At 42.9% G+C, this 18,989-nt stretch overlaps 1 long non-coding RNA gene across 2 annotated transcripts in view; it reads right to left on the reverse strand.

The window, feature by feature from the left end:
• Positions 1–18,989, reverse strand: part of LOC141372823 (uncharacterized) — an 81,654-nt gene that overhangs the window by 18,310 nt on the left and 44,355 nt on the right. For both annotated transcript variants that reach the window (XR_012378283.1, XR_012378284.1), the window contains exon 2: positions 6,767–6,829. This is a non-coding gene — a long non-coding RNA (uncharacterized lncRNA). The remainder of the gene's footprint in view (positions 1–6,766; positions 6,830–18,989) is intronic.

The following is an 18,989-nucleotide window of genomic DNA, read 5'->3' on the forward strand; positions in this document are numbered from 1 at the left end:
AGACATCAGACTCCAGGGAGCAGAAGAGAAAGCAGGGAGAGATTTACTTTTTGGCCCTTGAATCTCTGCATTTTAGTGAGGCTGGGTTTTGACTAACTCATTATCCTTGGGCACCCGCTCTGGATAATGAGGTCTGAGACGGTGATGAATTGACTCACACTTGGTTGATTCTGTCTTTATATATATTTTCAATTCAGTATATTGTCCTTCTTTGGATATGTGTGAGGCACATCCACAGTTTGGTGGGGCCAAGCAACTCCTGGCGTTTTTTGGCTTCTTTGGTGCGGTCTGAGCACAGGGAAAGAAAAACTGAACAGAAATGGATCTGTCCCTTTTTAAAATTTTGTTTTTCCACAGTGATTTCTCTTCTTGTGAAATTCTGTTTACCATTGATGATCTTATGAAAGATCCTCTTTTGTTCTTCGAGTCATGAGAAAACAAACCATGGAAAGTTAACAGGAACACCACTGATTTTCATTAAGGGCTGATGAATACTTGGGTCAAATCTCTTCATTAGAGAGATCAAAGGAGAATAATGTATTTTAATTCAAAGTTCTTTTTTTCTTCAAAAAAGAGAGAGAGAGAGACCTCAGTGAAAACAAGGATTTCCTAACCCAATTAAGAAATCTGCAACAGTCTGTTCTACCAGCTAATTTACTTAGAGTTGTGTGTTTGTTCAAATTACACATGGTGTGGTGGGTTTTGCCCTCTCTGTATTTTTACAGCTCAAGCCAGTTAAATACCAGCAAGGATTTTCATGGGCATGATTTCTTCCAACTACGAAGCAGCCCCTCTTTTCTTCCTTGTTTGTGTTCTGCCCTAACGATGTATTCCCAGAGCCACAGTCCCCTCAGAGCCTCATGAGCCTTTGCCTCCAGCTCATGTTTTCTGCCCTTGACATTGCAGTTGGGGACTCATGGTTTTATCCTGAGCTTCTTTACTTTCTTACTCTATGCCCTGTCCCTCTGTGATTATCCACTGCTTGAACTTGATGGCTCATGTAGGAGCTGGAGACTCTGATGTGTATCCAGCTCTGTTGACCTCCAGAGCTAAGAACTCAACTGCCTCTACTTGAACTTCTCTATTGGGATATTCCACAGGCACCTCAAACTCAACGTGTCCCCAAATATGTTTGTTATCCATAGCCGCCCTTTCCCCACCATCACTGCTACCCTTTCCTTCTCTTCCTCAAATTTATTCTTTCTCTTAGATTTCAAGATCAATTGATGGTCCCCCCATTTGCCCACATTCTAAGTTGGAGTCATCCTCAGGTTATCCTCCATGACTCCTTCATTCCTCAAATCCATCAGGCATGCTGTTCTGTCAACTCTGCTTCCCAACCAGCTTCAGAAGCCATTCCTCATCTCCATCCCACTGCCATTGTCTTAGTGTAGATCTTCCTCCTCCCTCACCTGCACTACAAGACCACCCAGCGCTAACTCCTACAGCCCTGGGTTAACCTCCCTCCCACCCATCCTAACCCTCACCCCAAACCAGCCTTCACACTGTGCTCTTTCTCAGACACAAATCTCATTCCTTTCACTTTCTTAAAACTCTCCAGTGATCCCCTTTATTTACAAATAAAGTCCTGCCTCCTTAGCACAATACTGAAGGCCCTCCATGTTCTGGTCCCATTATTTGCTTCTTCTCTTGTCACATCTTGCCTTGCATGTTTAAATAATCTGATCCTTCTCACTGATCTTGAACATAACATGTGGCTTCAAATCTTTGGGCCTCTGTACATGAAATTCCATCTATCTAGAATGTTCTTTTCCTTTTCTCTACCTAGAAAACACTTACATGGTCATTCACGTCAAATATTTATCAAGCAAGGGTCTACTGGGTGCCTTAAGATTGTGCTAGGCGGTGGAGACAAAAATACAAAGCCTGTTATTTTTTTCCTAAACATCCAGTTTAGGAAAATGGAAAATGATATTAGTGAAATATCACTTCTTGAAGTTTCTCTCAAATATTCCCACACCAATCTCACCACCTATGCATAGTAAACCATTTTTTTCTTCCTACTTTGTGTACAGGTCTTTCATTGCACTTACATGATATGATTTTTTTGGTTTGTCTTCCTAGGCCCAGAACCCATGCCCATAACTTTGAAGCAAGGAATTAAGTAGTTTAAAGAATATGTGGGCACTGACATCTGTGTAGGAGGCAGAATTCTAAGATGGTCTTCCAAGATTCCTGCCCCTTGGTGTACATGCCTTCCCCGTGAATGTGGGCAGGACTTGTGAATATGATGGGATTTTACTAGAATGAATAAGTCAGGTTATATAGCAAAGGTGAAGAAGTTCTGCAAATATAATTAAGATTGTCTTAGAGTTTCCTAGAAACATATAATCTACCTAAACTAATTAGGAAGAAACAGAAAATTTGAGCAGACCAATTGCCACAATGAAATTGAATCAGTAATCAAAAAACTCCTCCCCCTCAAAAAAAAAAAAAAGTCCAGGACCAGGTGGCTACACAGGTGAATTCCATCAAACACTTAAAGAAGAGTTAATACCCATTCCTCTCTAACTATTCCAAAAAATAGAACAGGAAAGAAAACTTCCAAATTTATTCTATGAGGCCAGTATCACCCTGATACCAAAACCAGATAAAGACACCACAAAAAAAAGAGTACAGGCCAATGTCTCTCATGAATATGATATAAAAATCCTCAGCAAAATATTAGCAAACTGAATGCAACAATACATTAAAAATCATACACCACGATCAAATGGGATCAAAACAAGTGACATATGTCACATCAACAAGAGAAAGGATAAAAACCATACGATCATTTCAATAGACACAGAAAAAGCATTTGACAAAGTACATCCATTCATGATAAAAATCCTCTGCAAAGTAGGTCTAGAGAAAACATACCACGACATAAAAAAGACCTTATATGAAAAACCCACAGCCATCATACTCACACTCAATGGGGAAAAACTCTTAGTTTTTCCCCTAAGGTCAAAAACAAGACAAGGAGGTCCACTCTCAGCACTTTTATTCAACATAGTACTGGAAGTCCTAGCCACAACAATTGGACAACAAAAAGAAATAAAAGGCATTCAAATAGGTAAGGAAGAAGTAAAATTCTCACTATTTGCGACAAGATGAACCCTAAAGACCCCTCCAAAAAATGACTAGAACTGATAAATGAACTCAATAAAGTCACAGGAGACAAAATCAAGGTACAGAAATCTGTTCCATTCCTATACACTAATAATGAAGGAGTAGGAAGTGAAATTAAGAAAACAACCCTATTTACAAATGCACCAAAACCAATGAAATATCTAGGAATAAACTTAACCAAAGAGGTGAAAGACCTGTACTCTGAAAACTATAAAACACTGATGAAAGAAATTCAGGATGACTCAAAGAAATGGAAAGACATTCCATGCTTATGGGTTGGAAGAACACATATTGTTAAAATGTCTATACTACCCAAAGCAACCTAAGGATTTAACGAAATCTCTAACAAAACATCAGCAGCATTTTTCACAGAACTAAAACAATCCTAAAGTTTGCATGGAACCACAAAAGACCCTGACTAGCCAAAGTAATCTTGAAAAAGAAAAACAAAACTGGAGGTATCACAATTCCGGACTTCAAGTTATATTACAAAGTGGTAGTAATTAAAACAGTATGGTACTGGCATAAAAATAGACACATAGGTCAGTGGAACAGAATAGAAAATCCAGAAATAAACCCAGAACTATATGGTCAATTGATCTTCAACAAAGAAGGAATGAATATGGTATTGGGAAAACTGGACAGCTACATGCAAAAGAATGAAACTGGACCACTTTCTTTCACCATACACAAAAATAAACTCAAAATGGACTAAAGACCTAAATGTGAGACCTGAAACCATAAAAATTCTTGAAGAGATCACAGGCAGTTATTTCTCTGACATTGGCCATAGCAGCTTCTTTCTAGATATGTCTCCTGAGGCGAGGGAAACAAAAGGATAAATAAACTATTGAGACTACATCAAAATAAAAACCTTCTGCACAGCAAAGGAAACAATCAACAAAACTAAAAGGCAACCCACTGAATGGGAGAAGATATTTGCAAATGATATACCTGGTAAAGGGCTACTATCCAAAATATATAAAGAACTGATACAACTCAATACCCAAAACCCAAATAATCTGGTTTAAAAAATGGGCAGAAGACAGGAACAGACATTTCTCCAAAGAAGATATACAGATGGCCAACAGACACATGAAAAGATGCTCTTCAGGGAAATGCAAATCTGAACTACAGGGAGATACCACCTCATACCTGTCAGAATGGCTAAAATCAACAACACAAGAAACAATAGGTGCTAGCAAGGATGTGGAGAAAAAGGAACACTCCTGCTCTGTTGGTGGGAGTGCAAAATGGTGCACCACTCTGGAAGACAGTATGGAGGTGCCTCAAAAAATCATAAACAGATCTACCCTATGATCTAGTAATTACACTACTGGGCATTTACCTCAAAAACACAAAAACACTAATTCAAAGGGAGGCATGCACCCCTGTGTATATAGTAGCATTGCCAACGATAGCTAAACTATGGAAGCAGCCCAAGCGTCCGCTGATAGATGAATGGACAAAGAAAATGTGTAGACATAGACATAGATATAGCTATAGATATAGCCATAGACATATAGACATAGATATAGATATAGGCATAGACATAGATATATAGACATAGATATAGATATAGACATAGGTATAGATATAGACATAGGTATAGATATAGACATAGATATAGATATAGATACAGATATATAGACATAGACATAGATATAGACATAGATATAGACATAGATATAGATATAGACATAGATATAGACATAGATATAGACAAAGACATAGACATAGACATAGACATAGATATAGACAAAGACATAGACATAGACATAGATATAGACATAGATATAGACATAGACATAGATATAGATGTAGACATAGACATAGATATAGACATAGACATAAATATAGATGTAGACATAGACATAGACATAGATATAGACAAAGACATAGACATAGACATAGATATAGACATAGATATAGATATAGACGTAGACATAGATATATAGATATAGATATAGACATAGATGTAGATATAGACATAGACATAGACATAGGTATAGATATAGACATAAACATAGATATAGACAAAGACATAGACATAGACACAGATATAGATATAGACATAGACATAGATCTAGATATAGACATAGACATAGTATAGACATAGATATATAGATATAGACATAGACATAGACACAGACACAGACATAGATATAGATATAGACATAGATAATGGAATACTACTCAGCCATTGAAAAGAATGAAATCCTGCCATTTGCAACAACATGGATGGAACTAGAGAGTACAATGCTAAGTGAAATAAGTCAGAGAAAGACAAATACCATATGATCTCAGGCATATGTGGAATTTAAGAAACAAAACCAATGAGCAAAGGAAAAAAAGAGACAGATAAACCAAGGAACAGACTCTTAACTAGTAAGACAAACTGATGGTTCCCAAAGGGGAGGTGGGTGGGGGATGGGTGAAATAGGTGATGGAGATTAAAGAGGACACTTATCATGATGAAAAAAATTAATAAAATAAAAAATTTAAAAAAGATTGACTTGGAGTTAACTGAGAAATATTATCCTGAGTGGGCCTGACTTAATCAGGTGAACACCTCAAAAGAAAATCCAGGCCTTCTCTGGAGGGAGAGATGTGAAGCAACACTGATGCTCCCCTGTTGGCCATGAAGAAGTAATGCGGTGTGGTGTGTCGTGAAGGGGATCACAAGGCAGAAAGTGGTCGACAGCCCCTAGGACCTGAGGGCCTCGGTTCTACACCCAGAATGCACTGAATGCTGCCAACCACGGAGCCTGGATGAGGGCTCCAGGCCTCCTCTGAGATTGCAGCCCTGGCTGCCATCTTGATTTCAGCCTCATAAGACCCTGAGCAGAGAACGGAGTGAAACCAGGCCCAAACTTCTGACCTATAGAAACTGCGAGGTAATAAATGGGTATTGTTTTAAGCCGCGAAGTTTGTGGTAATTCATTATGTAGCCAAGAAAAAACTAATACAATCTGCTAGGCACATGTTGAACTCCTGCTTTCTTGTTACTATCCATATGATCTTGGACTTAACCTCTCTGAGCCTCAGTTTTCCCATCTAGAAAATGGGGATGGTAATACCTACCTTATAGTATATCTCAGTTCCTTGAAAGCAGGGACCATGTCTTTCTCTAGCATCTTGGATGCCTAGCACTGTGTCTACACATAGAAGGTGCTCAATGCATTTTAGCTGAACGAATAAACAGTGCTCAGAGTGTCTTTAAAAACAAGTATAAACCCAAGCCTCTTCTTGAATTTTTTTTTCTAATTTAGTGCTGATACAAATCTAGTTCACTCATATGTGAAATTAGGAACCATCTAGATGACCTCTCAGGTGCCATCCAGTTGTAAATTCTGTGATGTTGATGAATCTTGAAATAAGGTCCTAGAATAACAATCTTAAAGTTGCAAAAATGTTAGTATTCTTAGAGAGTACTTCAAAGGAGTATTTGTTAGTAAGATGCTTTCTTCTCCCAAGCCTCTCTCCTGAGCCAGCTACTCTCCCCGACCACAATCCAGTATTAATATTCAGATGCCTGTGTTGAGTGTTTGTAGTATTAGTGCAGTGTTTTGCCAGCTATGAATGCAAAATATTTTTGATCAAATGATAAAGATAAATTTGGGTTTCTTACTTTGGATGTTAATATATAGTTGAATCATCTTCAAATTCCTAGTAATAGGAGAAACAGTATCACCTAAAAGTAGAAATAAAGAAGTACTTAGACTTAACAGGTGGTGTAATTTTGTTTTATTTGCGTTTTATTCTGCAATGGTATAGGAGAATCAGTCACTGACACCACAGGAAGGCAACAAAGAATCCCCCTATAACTGTTGTGGCTGGGGTTTGCACAAGTGGAAACACACACACATTTAATTATAAACATGATCATAAATATTGACTTACCATTGAGATATTTGGCAACTGTCTTTGGATTAAGATCCCAGAGGGATGCTTGATTACTACCTAATAGATCTAATAGAATCTAATGGGGATCTAATAGAATGTTTGTCCTCAGAGCTACTTTTCAACACCAAGGGATGTCCCTGGCTGATCCTACCTCTTAACAAGGGGAAATAGGAAAATGCTTTCTCAAAAGGGCAAGCCTTGTGGGGAGGGCCGTGAGAGATCCGTATTGTACACAGCACTATCTCTATCCTGAGCCATACGTCATGTGTTAAACTTCTCTGTTCAGAGCAGAAGGCTTTGTTGCCCAAGAAGCTCCTGATGACCAGACTATCTGAGCAACAGTTTGTGGAGAATAAGGTCCAGGGGGATGACTAGTAAATGTGTGTGTGTGTGTGTGTGTGTGTGTGTGTGTGTGTGTGTGTGTGGTGTTTCCATGCCTCTTGGGGGGGTCGGGGGGAGGAATGTAGTTTAAGGGGTTAGCCAATTCTTACTAATCCACCGCTGCTCCCAGGGGAGAGGAGGCACAACAGAGGGTCTTGTCATGATTAGTAGAGAAAAAGACCCTCTGTCACTCAAAATGGCACCACCTTGCCCTCTAAGGGTGGAGAGGGACCGGTAGGCCTGTACAGGAAGTGGAGAGAGAGGTATCCAGGGTCATCCAGGGACAGCAAGGACAGATTGAGTGTGCTTATGTCTCTAAAGATGTAGGGACTTAAAACAGCCTGCCAATCCCACACCTCTGCAGGGGTGACCCCAGCCAGAAGAGCCCAGAACGGTGTAGCTCTTCCATTGCTATGGTTTCAACCGCTGCAGTCAGAAATCAGACCTAGATGGAATCCCAGCTCCTGGAATATCCTTGATTTATGAAGGGCACTCCCTTCCCCTTCAGGGTGCAGCGTGGAGTAGCAAAGGCCCACATCCTGGGCTCTGGGACCTGAGTCACTTGCAGGGTGTGTTGCAGTTACAGAGCACCTTCTTCCTATACCTGTGCTCATGGAGTTAGCACAACAGCCCAAGACACACATATTGTTATTCTTACGGTGATTATTGTGCTGGAGGAGGAGGAAACGGAGTCTCAGTGAGATTAAGGGGTTTTCCCAGGATGACAGAGCCCGCAAGTGGGAAAGATGACTCCTACCTCAGGCCTCGGAGCTTGACCTTGTAACCCTGCGCTCTGTCTTTCCGACGTTCTGGGGTCGGAAAGAGAAGCAGGGATCTTGTCCATCCCCAGGCAGAGACTGCTTCACCTCCTCATCGCCACGCTCGCCTGGGCATGCTGCGAGTCAGTTTGGGAAGCAGCCCTTGAGCCTGTCCTCTGCCTGGTTGGATAATCTAGCTGGTTCTGTGGGGTCCTGGCTGGAGTCTGGGGGCAGCCTGCTTGGTGAGAGAAGGCATGTGGGGGCCTTAAGAGCCGGTGCATAGCAGTGGATGTGAGGCACTTAGTGGGAACAACATGGGGAGGCCAGCCAACCCCAGGCAGGCGTGGGAAGGACACCCCTCCCATCCTCTGGTCAGGAGGCCCGCGCAGGTCTGGAACATGAACCGTGCAGCCTGACAGACCTGGGCTGAGCCCTACCTTGACAAATACCCGTTCTGTGACCTTGAGCACCTTACTTACTTTTTCTAAGTCTCTGATTCCTCCACAGTAAGAGTGGGAAAAATAATTGCACCTCCCTGCCATTGTTAAGAGGATTACGTGAGATAAGGAATGCGAAGCACTTAGCATAGTGCCAGGCCCAGGGAAAGAATTCCTTAGTGATATATAATGCATGCCATGGAAGAATCCTTCACTCATTTATTTGGCAAGAATTTATTAAATGCCCAGTCCCTGTCTAACAGTATGCTAAAAACTCAATACCTGGGGCTTTACCAAGACAGATATCTTTAGCATAAAGGGTCCTTTATCCATAAATATTATAGTCTGAGCTGGTTTTATAAACATGGAAAATGGGTTTTGATGCATACATTATTTCTGCCCTTGACTCTTCCTTCATTTTCAGCATGAGGACATAGCTGGATGCACATGGGATGTGGAGTGAGCGAGAATGTGTGCTTAGTTATATGAACACTGGGCCACCTGCCTCCTTCCTCCAGATCTTGACTTCTCAGCTGCAAAATGGGGAGAACCAGGCCTTCCCTATAGGGTTGTTGAAAGGAATAAAGGGAAAATGGATTAGGGAGAGCATCTGACTTAGGGCAGGTGCTCAATATGTATTAGTTGCCTTTACATTTCAAAACATTTGGGTGGCACTTCTGGAGTCTGCTCTAGCATATAAGAAGCTGAGAAGTCACCACTCCATCCTAGCAACCAGGAAAACGCTGAACAGACTGAAAAATTAGCAATTCTTTTTAGATCCATAAGAGAAGTGAGGTCACAGCACAAACCGCTGCCCCCCAAATTGGACAGAGTGGCAAGTGAATACAGCGAGTCACAATTAACTGCAGCAGAAACCTCTCATGGGAACCATGGGGACCAGTGACAAGGGAGGCAAACCCAAACCATGACTGAGAAATTGCTGGAAGCTCAGTGTGCACAACTCTGAGAGTTAAAAACTCAAGGGGAACCAGTGACCAGGGACTCCCACACTCTTGTGATCTTACTTCCTGGAGCTCTCCCAGATTCTCACCGTGAAAATTAGAGAAAAAAATGCCTCATGCTCCGGCAGGAGAAGAGGAAAAGGAACCATTTTGAAATATCGCAGAGCATTCTGTTCTCCAAGACAAACTGTTTAACCAGAACCTCACCTGCTGGGGTGTCAGACCCTGACTGACATGGGGAAAGAAAGACCCACCTCTAGCGCCCTCCAGCCATCCTGTCCTACCTAAAGTAGAGGGAGCCCTGAGAAGCACTTGTGAAGTTCCCAGTTCCCAGGCACAGGCTCACTAGAAGACCAAGACCTAATCGCAGAACTATAGAGTGCTCCCCCTCCCGACACACCCACCACCCCACATTAGGGATAATGCCTATTTACAGCAGTTCCTTTCAGCCAGTACATCGTGTCTGGCTACCAAGAAAAATATACAGGGCATAGTAGAAGATAAAAACACAGTTTGAAGAGACAGATCAAGCATCAGAACCAGACTCAGTTATGGCAGAGATGTTGGAATTATCAGCCTGGGAATTTAAAGCAACTATCATGAATATGCTGAGACTTCTAATGGATATAGTAGTCAGTATTGCAAGAATAGATGGGCAATGTAAGCAGAGAGATGGAAATTCTAAGAAAGATTTTTTTAAGTGTTAGAGATCTAAAACACTAACAGGCAATGAAACAAAACAAAAACACTTAACAGAAATGAAGAACTTCTTTGATGAGTTTATTAGATTGGACATGCTAAGGAAAGAATATCTCAGCTGGGGGATATCCCAATAGAAACCTCCCAAACTCAAAGGCAAACAGAAAAAAAGACTAGAAAAAAAGACCCAGAACAGGATATTTGAGAACTCTGGGACAACTACAAGATATAACATATGCATAATGGAAAAACCAGAAGGAAAAGAAAAAGAGAAAGGAACAGAAGAAATATTGGAAACCATAATACTTGAGAATTTCCCCCAAATTAATGTTAAACACCAAACCACAGATCTATAAAGCTCAGAGAACACCAAGAAGAATAAATAGCAAAAACAAACAAACAAACAAACAAACAAACAAAAAACTACCTAGGCATATCATTTTCTAACCAGAGAAAAATCAAAGATTAAAAAAAAAAAAATCCTGAAAAAAGCCAGAGTGGGGTGGGAAATCTATAGAGGAGCAAAAATAAGAATTATATATGACATCTCTTCAGAAACAATGCAAAGAAGGGAATAAAGTAAAATATTTAAAGTGTTGAAAGAAAAAACAAACCAACCTACTATTCTGTACCCTGTGAAATTATTCCTCGAAAGTGAAGGAGAAATGCTTTCTCAGACATACAAAAATGGAGGGAATTTGTTGCCAGTAAACCTGCCTGGCAAGAAATGTTAAAAGAAGTTTTTCAGAGAAGGAAAACCACACTGGTCAGAAACTTGGATCTACATAAAGTAAGAATGTAGGAAAAGGAAAAAGTGAAGATAAAACAAGTCCCTGGTCACTGGTTCCCCTTGAGTTTTTAACTCTCAGAGTTGTGCACACTGAGCTTCCAGCAATTTCTCAGTCATGGTTTGGGTTTGCCTCCCTTGTCACTGGTCCCCATGGTTCCCATGAGAGGTTTCTGCTGCAGTTAATTGTGACTCGCTGTATTCGCTTGCCACTCTGTCCAATTTGGGGGGCAGCGGTTTGCGCTGTGACCTCACTTCTCTTATGGATCTAAAAAGAATTGCTAATTTCCTTTATCTGATTCTTGATATAACAGCTAACAAGCTCCGTATGACCTCACTCCGCTGTCTGGAAAGTTCTCTTGGGACTTACCAGGGATTTGGGGGTTCCTGCACATCCTCACACTGTAATTCCTGTCTGACACTGAGCTTCCAGGGCCCCCGCTATTCCAGGGAGGTATGGACAGACTTGGGCAACCCAGCCTTGGGCCTTCCAGGGCGTCAGAGCGCAGAATCATTTCCCACGAAGATAACGCAACATTCATTTCCCACAGGGTTCAAGGCTCTTGGCAAGGGAGGCAGCCATGCAGCGGGGCCCAGATGAAGGATGACCAGGAAGGAGAGGGATCGCCACTCTGCAGTCTCTCCCCACTGCCATGCTCCTACCTCAACATCCTTCACCAGGCTACTCCACAGTGTATTTCTGAAAATTAAAATGCTTGTCTTCATTCATTCACTGAACATCAGTTGAACAACTACTCTGTACCAGGTGCCTAAAATAATAAAATCAATCGCCTAGACCAACAAGAATAACAACGGAAGGGGTTTGAGAGCAGTGGGGAGAGAGGAGGAGGAAGAGAGCGAGTTCCAACAAGTCTCTTGTGCTTACGTCAATAATGAAATCTTTTCTTTAGAAGTGTCTTCCTGTCCCTTAATTCTGTGTTCCAGATGAAAGGAGAATAGAAATCTCACCCTCGCAGCTCAGTAAAGCTGAACATTTGGCTATCCCATACATCAGTAAGTCCCACATGTGTCCACCTAAGTGTCCTGTGAGAACCGACAATGGTCACACACCGCATTTTCGCATTTATCCCTGAACCAGGCCCCAGCCGGCTCTTACTGGTTGGCGGGAAAGCCTGCCCCTGTCAACATTTTGGCTCCCAAGCCTCCCCAATAGTAGTGTGATTCCCTGACCCATCCTGGCAGAATATGCCACAGTCCCCATGGCTTTTCGTCTGTGACAGCTAAAGGCTAAGGAACCCTTGTTCACCTTTCTGCTGGCCATCACCACTGGATTTAAAACACACAGACACATGCATCCTAGAACTGACTTAACGGGGGATGGCTTAGGCTATATTTTGACGCTTGCTTTTTGTATTTTTATTCTATTCATTTATTTTAAAGATTTTATTTTTAAGTAATCGCTATACCCAATATAGGGCTTGAACCCACAAGCCGGAGATCAAGAGTAGCATAAGCCCCTGACTGGGCCAGCCAGGCGCCCCTACGTTCTGTATTTTTATTTTTTTAATAGATTTTATTTATTTATTTGAGAGAGCAAGAATGAGAGACAGAGAGCTTGAGAGGGAGGAGGGGCAGAGGGAGAAGCAGACTCCCCGCTGAGCAGGGAGCCCGATGTGGGACTCGATCCCAGGACTCCAGGATCATGACCTGAGCCGAAGGCAGTCGCTTAACCAACTGAGCCACCCAGGCGCCCCTGCTTTCTGTATTTTTTTTAAAGGCATATTCTGAGTTGGCAAGAAAGTGCCCGCGTGTGCACACACACACATGTGCGCCCACACGCATGTGCATACACGTGTGGCCATGCCACTTCAGTATAAATTATATTTTGGGCCAGTCTCTGAGATGCCCCAGAACATGTCCTAATCTACAGCTGCCCCCGGCAGGTCACACTGAGGAGCAGGTTCCAGAATGAAGGACAGTCTTGGCCAGAGGCGCACGCAAAGGCTCTCTGGTCCTCAAGAAGGCTGAGTCTCAGCTCTCTTGAACACGTGTCCAGAGAATTCTGACAAGCTTTTCCCTGGACCATTCAAGGCCCCATTTATTGTTGTAAACAGGTAGATGACATTACAATCCTATTCCAGACCCTATTTATAGCAACCTCATACCTAATAGCTAAGGGATAATTATTCTCCCTTGCCCATTTGAAGAACCTTTCACCAAAGATTTCAGAGAATTTTACCAAACGATCTCACCCCTCCCTCTCCCATTGGACAGGTGGAGGAGCTGAGGCATAGTGAAGTCAGAAGAGCCCAGTCAAAACGTGAGTCAGAAGTGAAGCAGGGCTGTACCTAGTTATACCTGCTTCCTCACCTGTGGCTTTACCCCTGCCGTAGGCGACTTCCTGGAAAGGTGTAGCTTCTGTTTGGCTTATCTGTTGAGTAAACACTGCTATGAGCGTTCAGATGTTTCCCCAGGTCTGAGATGCTTATGTCTCTGAGAAGGAAGTAAGAGGGCCTCTTGGTCAACTCGGGTTTTCCTGTGTGGCCTTACTTGCTGTCCTCAGAATCCAGCCTCCTCCCCTCCTGATCCGATGCAACCCCTTTCGGTGGCTCATCAGTGAGGTTCCTGCCCAGGCAGCCCCACAATGTCACATCCCTTTCCCCACCCTTCTCCTACCCCGGTTTGTAGCGGCAACACTTTTTGGGGTGGTGGGACCATCTGTTTCACCTTTGGTTCCCATGAAGGTAAGTGTTAGTAAACCTCCAGCCCCCTGCCCCGCTGCCCACTCACCCCCAGCCCTAGGCTGGATTCTCTTTCCCAGGGAGGCTCCTTATTCTGCCCTCGTCCGAAGGGACAATTGGGAGTGCCAACACTTCTCCCCCTGTGGAGAATCAGACCGACTTGTCAAGATCTCACAGAATTCAGGGTCTTATAGAGTGAGGACCAAAGGAGAAAGGCTCCCAAGGATAAGAAAACAGAGGGACCTCTGATTCCATCCGAGCAACCATGACAGTAGACTCCAGGACAGCGACTTCTGTTGCCAGCTAGCCATCATGCCTGTCCTTTTTCATAGTAAGCAACTGTATGAATATACTTTTAAAAAAAGTAGGTGTGAGTGAGAGCAGGTTTGGTTTCCATTTTTCCTTTGGTAGATAATAAGCTATGAATGCTTTCTTTAAGAATATTTGTAAATGTGCCCAGAGGTTAGTGAAAAATTAGAACATTTGATACAGCACATAATACCAGCTTTGTGTATTCTCCTGGAAGTTTCCTAAGCTTGAATCCTAAGCTGGAATAATTTTCTCCAATATCCTACAAGGCTACATACAATGAAGGGCAAGGAACTCTGGTATAACCTAGGAAGTGGTGTTTACAAGCAAATAAAGTCACTCATCAATTATCTGTAGATAAATGGACTTTGGGGGAAAAAATCATATTAAAAAAAAAAAACAAAAAACCTCTGAGGAGCTCAAATAGTTGACAAAACCTAAGCATATAAGCAAGTCCTAAGAGAGAGGACCTTTGATCATTCTTCGTGACTTACTGATGTTCAGTTTGCACACATTTCTACCCGACAGAGCCATCTGACTTTTCAGACCTCAGCCAGTGGAAAATGGAACTTTTGAAAAAAGGTAGCCTGGAGCAAACAAGGACCAGGTAACAGAAGTGACAGCTAGGAGTGACAGCTAGAGAAGAAACAAAAATGACTTTGTCAAAGCATAATTTAAGAATTGTTAGCCATAACCCTAAGTATGATTCATTAAGAAAAAGTTAGGCCATGTTCATCATCCTTCATATGTAAATCCCTTTTAAGTCTTCTGTCAAAAGGTGGTTAGGAGGGTGAGCTGCAAGCACGTGAAACATTCCCTAAGGTGGAATGTGACATGTGACATGGGACACGTGACTCCGCCCTTCCACTGTCATGCTAATAGGTTGGGTGAGGCGCAGGCTTCCGGCCTGATTCACAATTTTATAGGCAGCCGCTGGCTTCTCAGGCCGCTTCCCCTCCAGTAAAAAGGGGGAAGAAGCTCAGAGTATTTGGTAGGGAGCCTGGGAGACCTTTGATGGCAGGTTCGGAAACAAGGCCCGCCTTTATAATAGGGCAATTATGCTTTAGGCTGATTGGCTCAGAGACGCGGTAAGGGCACGTTTTTGGAAAGAGGCAAAACAGCACGAGGGTGTTTATGTTTGGGGGTAATGCGACAACACCTAGAGGCACAGGAAGGCCGCAAGAACCCTGGGGATGGGCCTGCAAGACCGTGCCCACGCAGCACGCCGCACCAGTCCTAGCTAAGGTCAGCGCTCCCAGGAGGAGGCGCAGCATCTGGTTGAGCCCTTGCTAGCCGCTGTGTCCGTCTACACCCCCTCTGGAGGGCCGGCTCAGCCCGGCAGCCTGCCACACGCCCTGGTCACGCGGGGCCAAGCAGTCAGAGGACAGGGTCAGGGCCAAGTTCCCGGGTGCCCTACCCCTGCCGCTCAGCCGCCGCCCCCTCCTCCCCCGTCCACCTGCCTCCGGCCGCCATCCTGTCTTCCTGGCTGTGTGGGAGGGAGCTTCCGGAGATAGCACCGTGAGGGTGGAAGGCGACTTTTTAAAAATGCCAGTGGAGGATCCCCACCCCCACCCCCCCGCCAGTTTCCTTGATCCCATCCGTGCTGTCCAAGAGGAAGCCACCTGTCTGAGGTGGCTGCTGAACACGGCTGCAGCCAACCTAGGTGCTGGGACCACGCTTCTTTCTCCTGTCACCCCCTGAAGGACATAGTGGTTGCAAGTTTTGGCAATTGTGAATAAAACTGCTGTAAACGTCGTGTGCAGGTTTTTGTGTGAAAATAAGTTTTGAGCTCCTTTGGGTAAATCCCAAGGAACGTGATTGCTAGACCACAAGGTTAGGAGTATGTTCACTTTTATAAGAAACCATCAAACTGCCTTCTAAAGTGGCTTGTCCCACCTTCTATTCCCATCAGCAACGAAGGAGGGTGCCTGTGACTCCATCCTTGCCAGCCTTTGGTGGTGTCAGTGTTCTGGACTCCCGTCATTCTAATAGGGGTGTAGTGGCATCTCAATGTTTTAATTTGCATTTCCCTGATGATTCATGACACGGAGCATCTTTTCACGTGCTTCTGTGCTGTCCCCGTATTTTCTCTAGTGAGGGGTTGGTTAAGGTCTTTGGCCCCCTTTGGCATCAGGCTGTTTGTTTCCATGTTGTTGAGTTTTAAGCGTTCTTTGTATATTTTGGATCACAGTCCTTTGTGAGATATTCTTTTGCAAGTATTTTCTCCCAGTCCGTGGCTTGTCCCATTGTTCTCTTGACAGTGTCTCTCACTGAGCAGAAGTGTTAAATTCTAATGATACCCCGCTTATCAGTTCTTTCTTTCTAGAGTGTGCCTTTGGTGTTGGACCTAAAAAGTCGTCACCTAGCCCAGGCTCATCTAGGTTCTCTCCTATGTTCTCTTCTATGAATTTTGTAGTTTTGTGTTTTACATTTAGGTCTGTGATTCACTCTGAGTTAATTTTTGTGAAGGGTGTAATCTCTGTGTCTAGATTCATTTTTTTTTTTTACATGTGCATGTCCAGTTGTTCCAACGCCATTTGCTGAAGAGGACCATTTATTTTTTTAAAATTTGTTTCATTGATCTGTAAATTCATTTCATTTATTTCTATTTTTCAACTTGTGCCTCTGAGTGTAATTTCTCCTTGGAGATTTTTACTAACGCGCCAACCCAGGGAGTCTACCCTTTAAGCTTTAACCAACATTTAGGTTTTCTTGTTATAATTAAAGTTAAAAATGTGTTGTTTAATCTGCCTTGCAGAGAAGCAGGAACCCCACTGGAATTCTTAAAACGTTTTGTAATAATCTAGTGAGCTTGATATTAGAATTTTCCCTTGTGTTTATAATTTAGATTTTTCCCCTTAACTTTATTTCATTATGTCTGATTATATCTGTTATACAGCACTACTTAATTTCTCAGTCTTGCTTTGTATTTTGAATACGTGTTCAACTGCTGTATAATTATTCTGCATCTCTCCGACTGTATTAGACTGCCCCTGCTTTCCTAGATCTCCTACTTCAGAGACAGCAGGGGTGTCTGTGGGGCAAAGCTCTGGTCTCTCATATGACATAACAAGCCCTCGGCCTTCCCTAGTGGGAAGTGGAGCCTGTCCCCCACCAGCGTGCCTACTGTGGACATGTCCCCAAACACAGACGGGGGTTAAAATGGCTCCTGATCTCCACCTGCCAAAGTGTGACTGTCCCTTATGGTTAGGAAAGCCTTGAAGAGATACATAACACCTTTATGATAGGAAAATGAGGGGCAGATGCGTGATCTGTGGCCTTTCTTTTCTACCTCTACCTGCCACTTCTGGGAAAGGAAGAAATGTACCGTGAGCAGAGTGAACCTAATTGTTTTATGGAAAAGATCTGGAAGTGGTACTTTTAACTGCTGCTCATAGGCTCATGGGAGGAACCTAGTCACATGACCACTTAGTTGCAAGGAAAATGTCATCTCTGGATGGCCATGTACTCAGTTAAACCCTGTCACTGTGGAAAGAAGGGGCGAATGGACAGAAGGACAACCAGCAGTCAGCCGTAGGTATCAAGACCCATTCCCAAGGAGAACTCAAAACCCAAAGTCCAGGCAAAGGGAACCCAAGGAGTTAGACAAGTCCTCTGAACATCTGCTGCTTCCTCCACCTGGCCTAGTGTCATCTGAAAAACACTGGGTGGCCTCTGACACCGTGGCCACTGGAGGGTTATTTTTAGGAGTCCACAACGGCCAACAGACATGCTCCCCACCAAGATTTGTTGAGGATTTATTTCTTTGACACATCTTAGGCTTTCTGGCACACGTGATGAATTTTAGCTGGTCTTCCTCTGCCTATGGTGACCTTTTTTTTAGGAAAATAAAGCACATGCGCAGTGACACGTGGTTTGACAATGGAACAGAACAGGACTTTTCCAGACTTTGAACAGTCCTGGAAGAACTGGTACGTATAGTCACCCTGCCCGTGCTCATATATTATGTTACTCCTATAAACAGCCCGCTGAGGGGCCTTTGGGAATCATTTCTTTCCCAATGGCATTGTTAGCCCCGTAACTCCACACTCCTCCTTGGCAAGCCACGCTTATGCAAAAACACATGGCATGAAAGCATGAAAGAAATAATAGTTGCCTAAAATAGACTGCTATCCAATTAAAATGTTTAAAAGTCAATATAGAATATGCATCTTTTCTAATACGAAGAGAAAAGGAGAGATTTTGCAACCACAATCGTCACTAAATAGTGCTGTCTAGAATAAGGACAGAAACATTCAGTCAGGGAGGGCAGAGAAGAGACTCAGACAACTAACAGAAGATAAAGTCTTATCACCAGACTGGTCACAGTAAGATTTTCAAAGGTGGTAAAAATATTGATCAAACCTTCATCGTTCCTCAGCCTTCCTTGGCTAAAAATCCTTAGCCTGGCGTTCAAGGGCCTTCAAACTTAACGTCCTAATCTCATGATGCAAAATACTAAACTAAGTACTTAGTATTTTAGATGCAAAAATACTAAATTAAAAATTTTTTAAGAAAATGCATTATGGCAAAGTAAGTTCAATTTTAGGGATGCAAAATGGTTCAACAGCGGGAACCCTAGTCCTATAATTCCATCTGTTAAGAGATAAAGGAGGAAAGCCATTTGAGTATCTCAGTAGATACTGAAAAGCTTTTGATTAAAACCAATACCTACTGCTATTAGAAACTGGTAACTTAGCTACTAGGAACACACAGCAAACGTGATACTCAGTGGTGTGAAGGAATATTCCCACAAAGACAGGGAAAAGGTGGTACCATCTTCGGTAGATGCTACTCTTCACTGGTGTCTACTAGAAGTCTTACTAGATCAGTACAACTGTACAAGAAAAGTAGTATAATGATCGAAGAAAAGGATTCGACTGTCAGTGTTTGTAAACAATATCATTGTCTAG

The sequence above is a fragment of the Callorhinus ursinus genome, unplaced genomic scaffold (assembly GCF_003265705.2).
Source record: "Callorhinus ursinus isolate GAN/ISIS: 27379988/994484 unplaced genomic scaffold, GSC_fseal_2.0 scaffold5, whole genome shotgun sequence".
Lineage (NCBI taxonomy): Eukaryota > Metazoa > Chordata > Mammalia > Carnivora > Otariidae > Callorhinus > Callorhinus ursinus.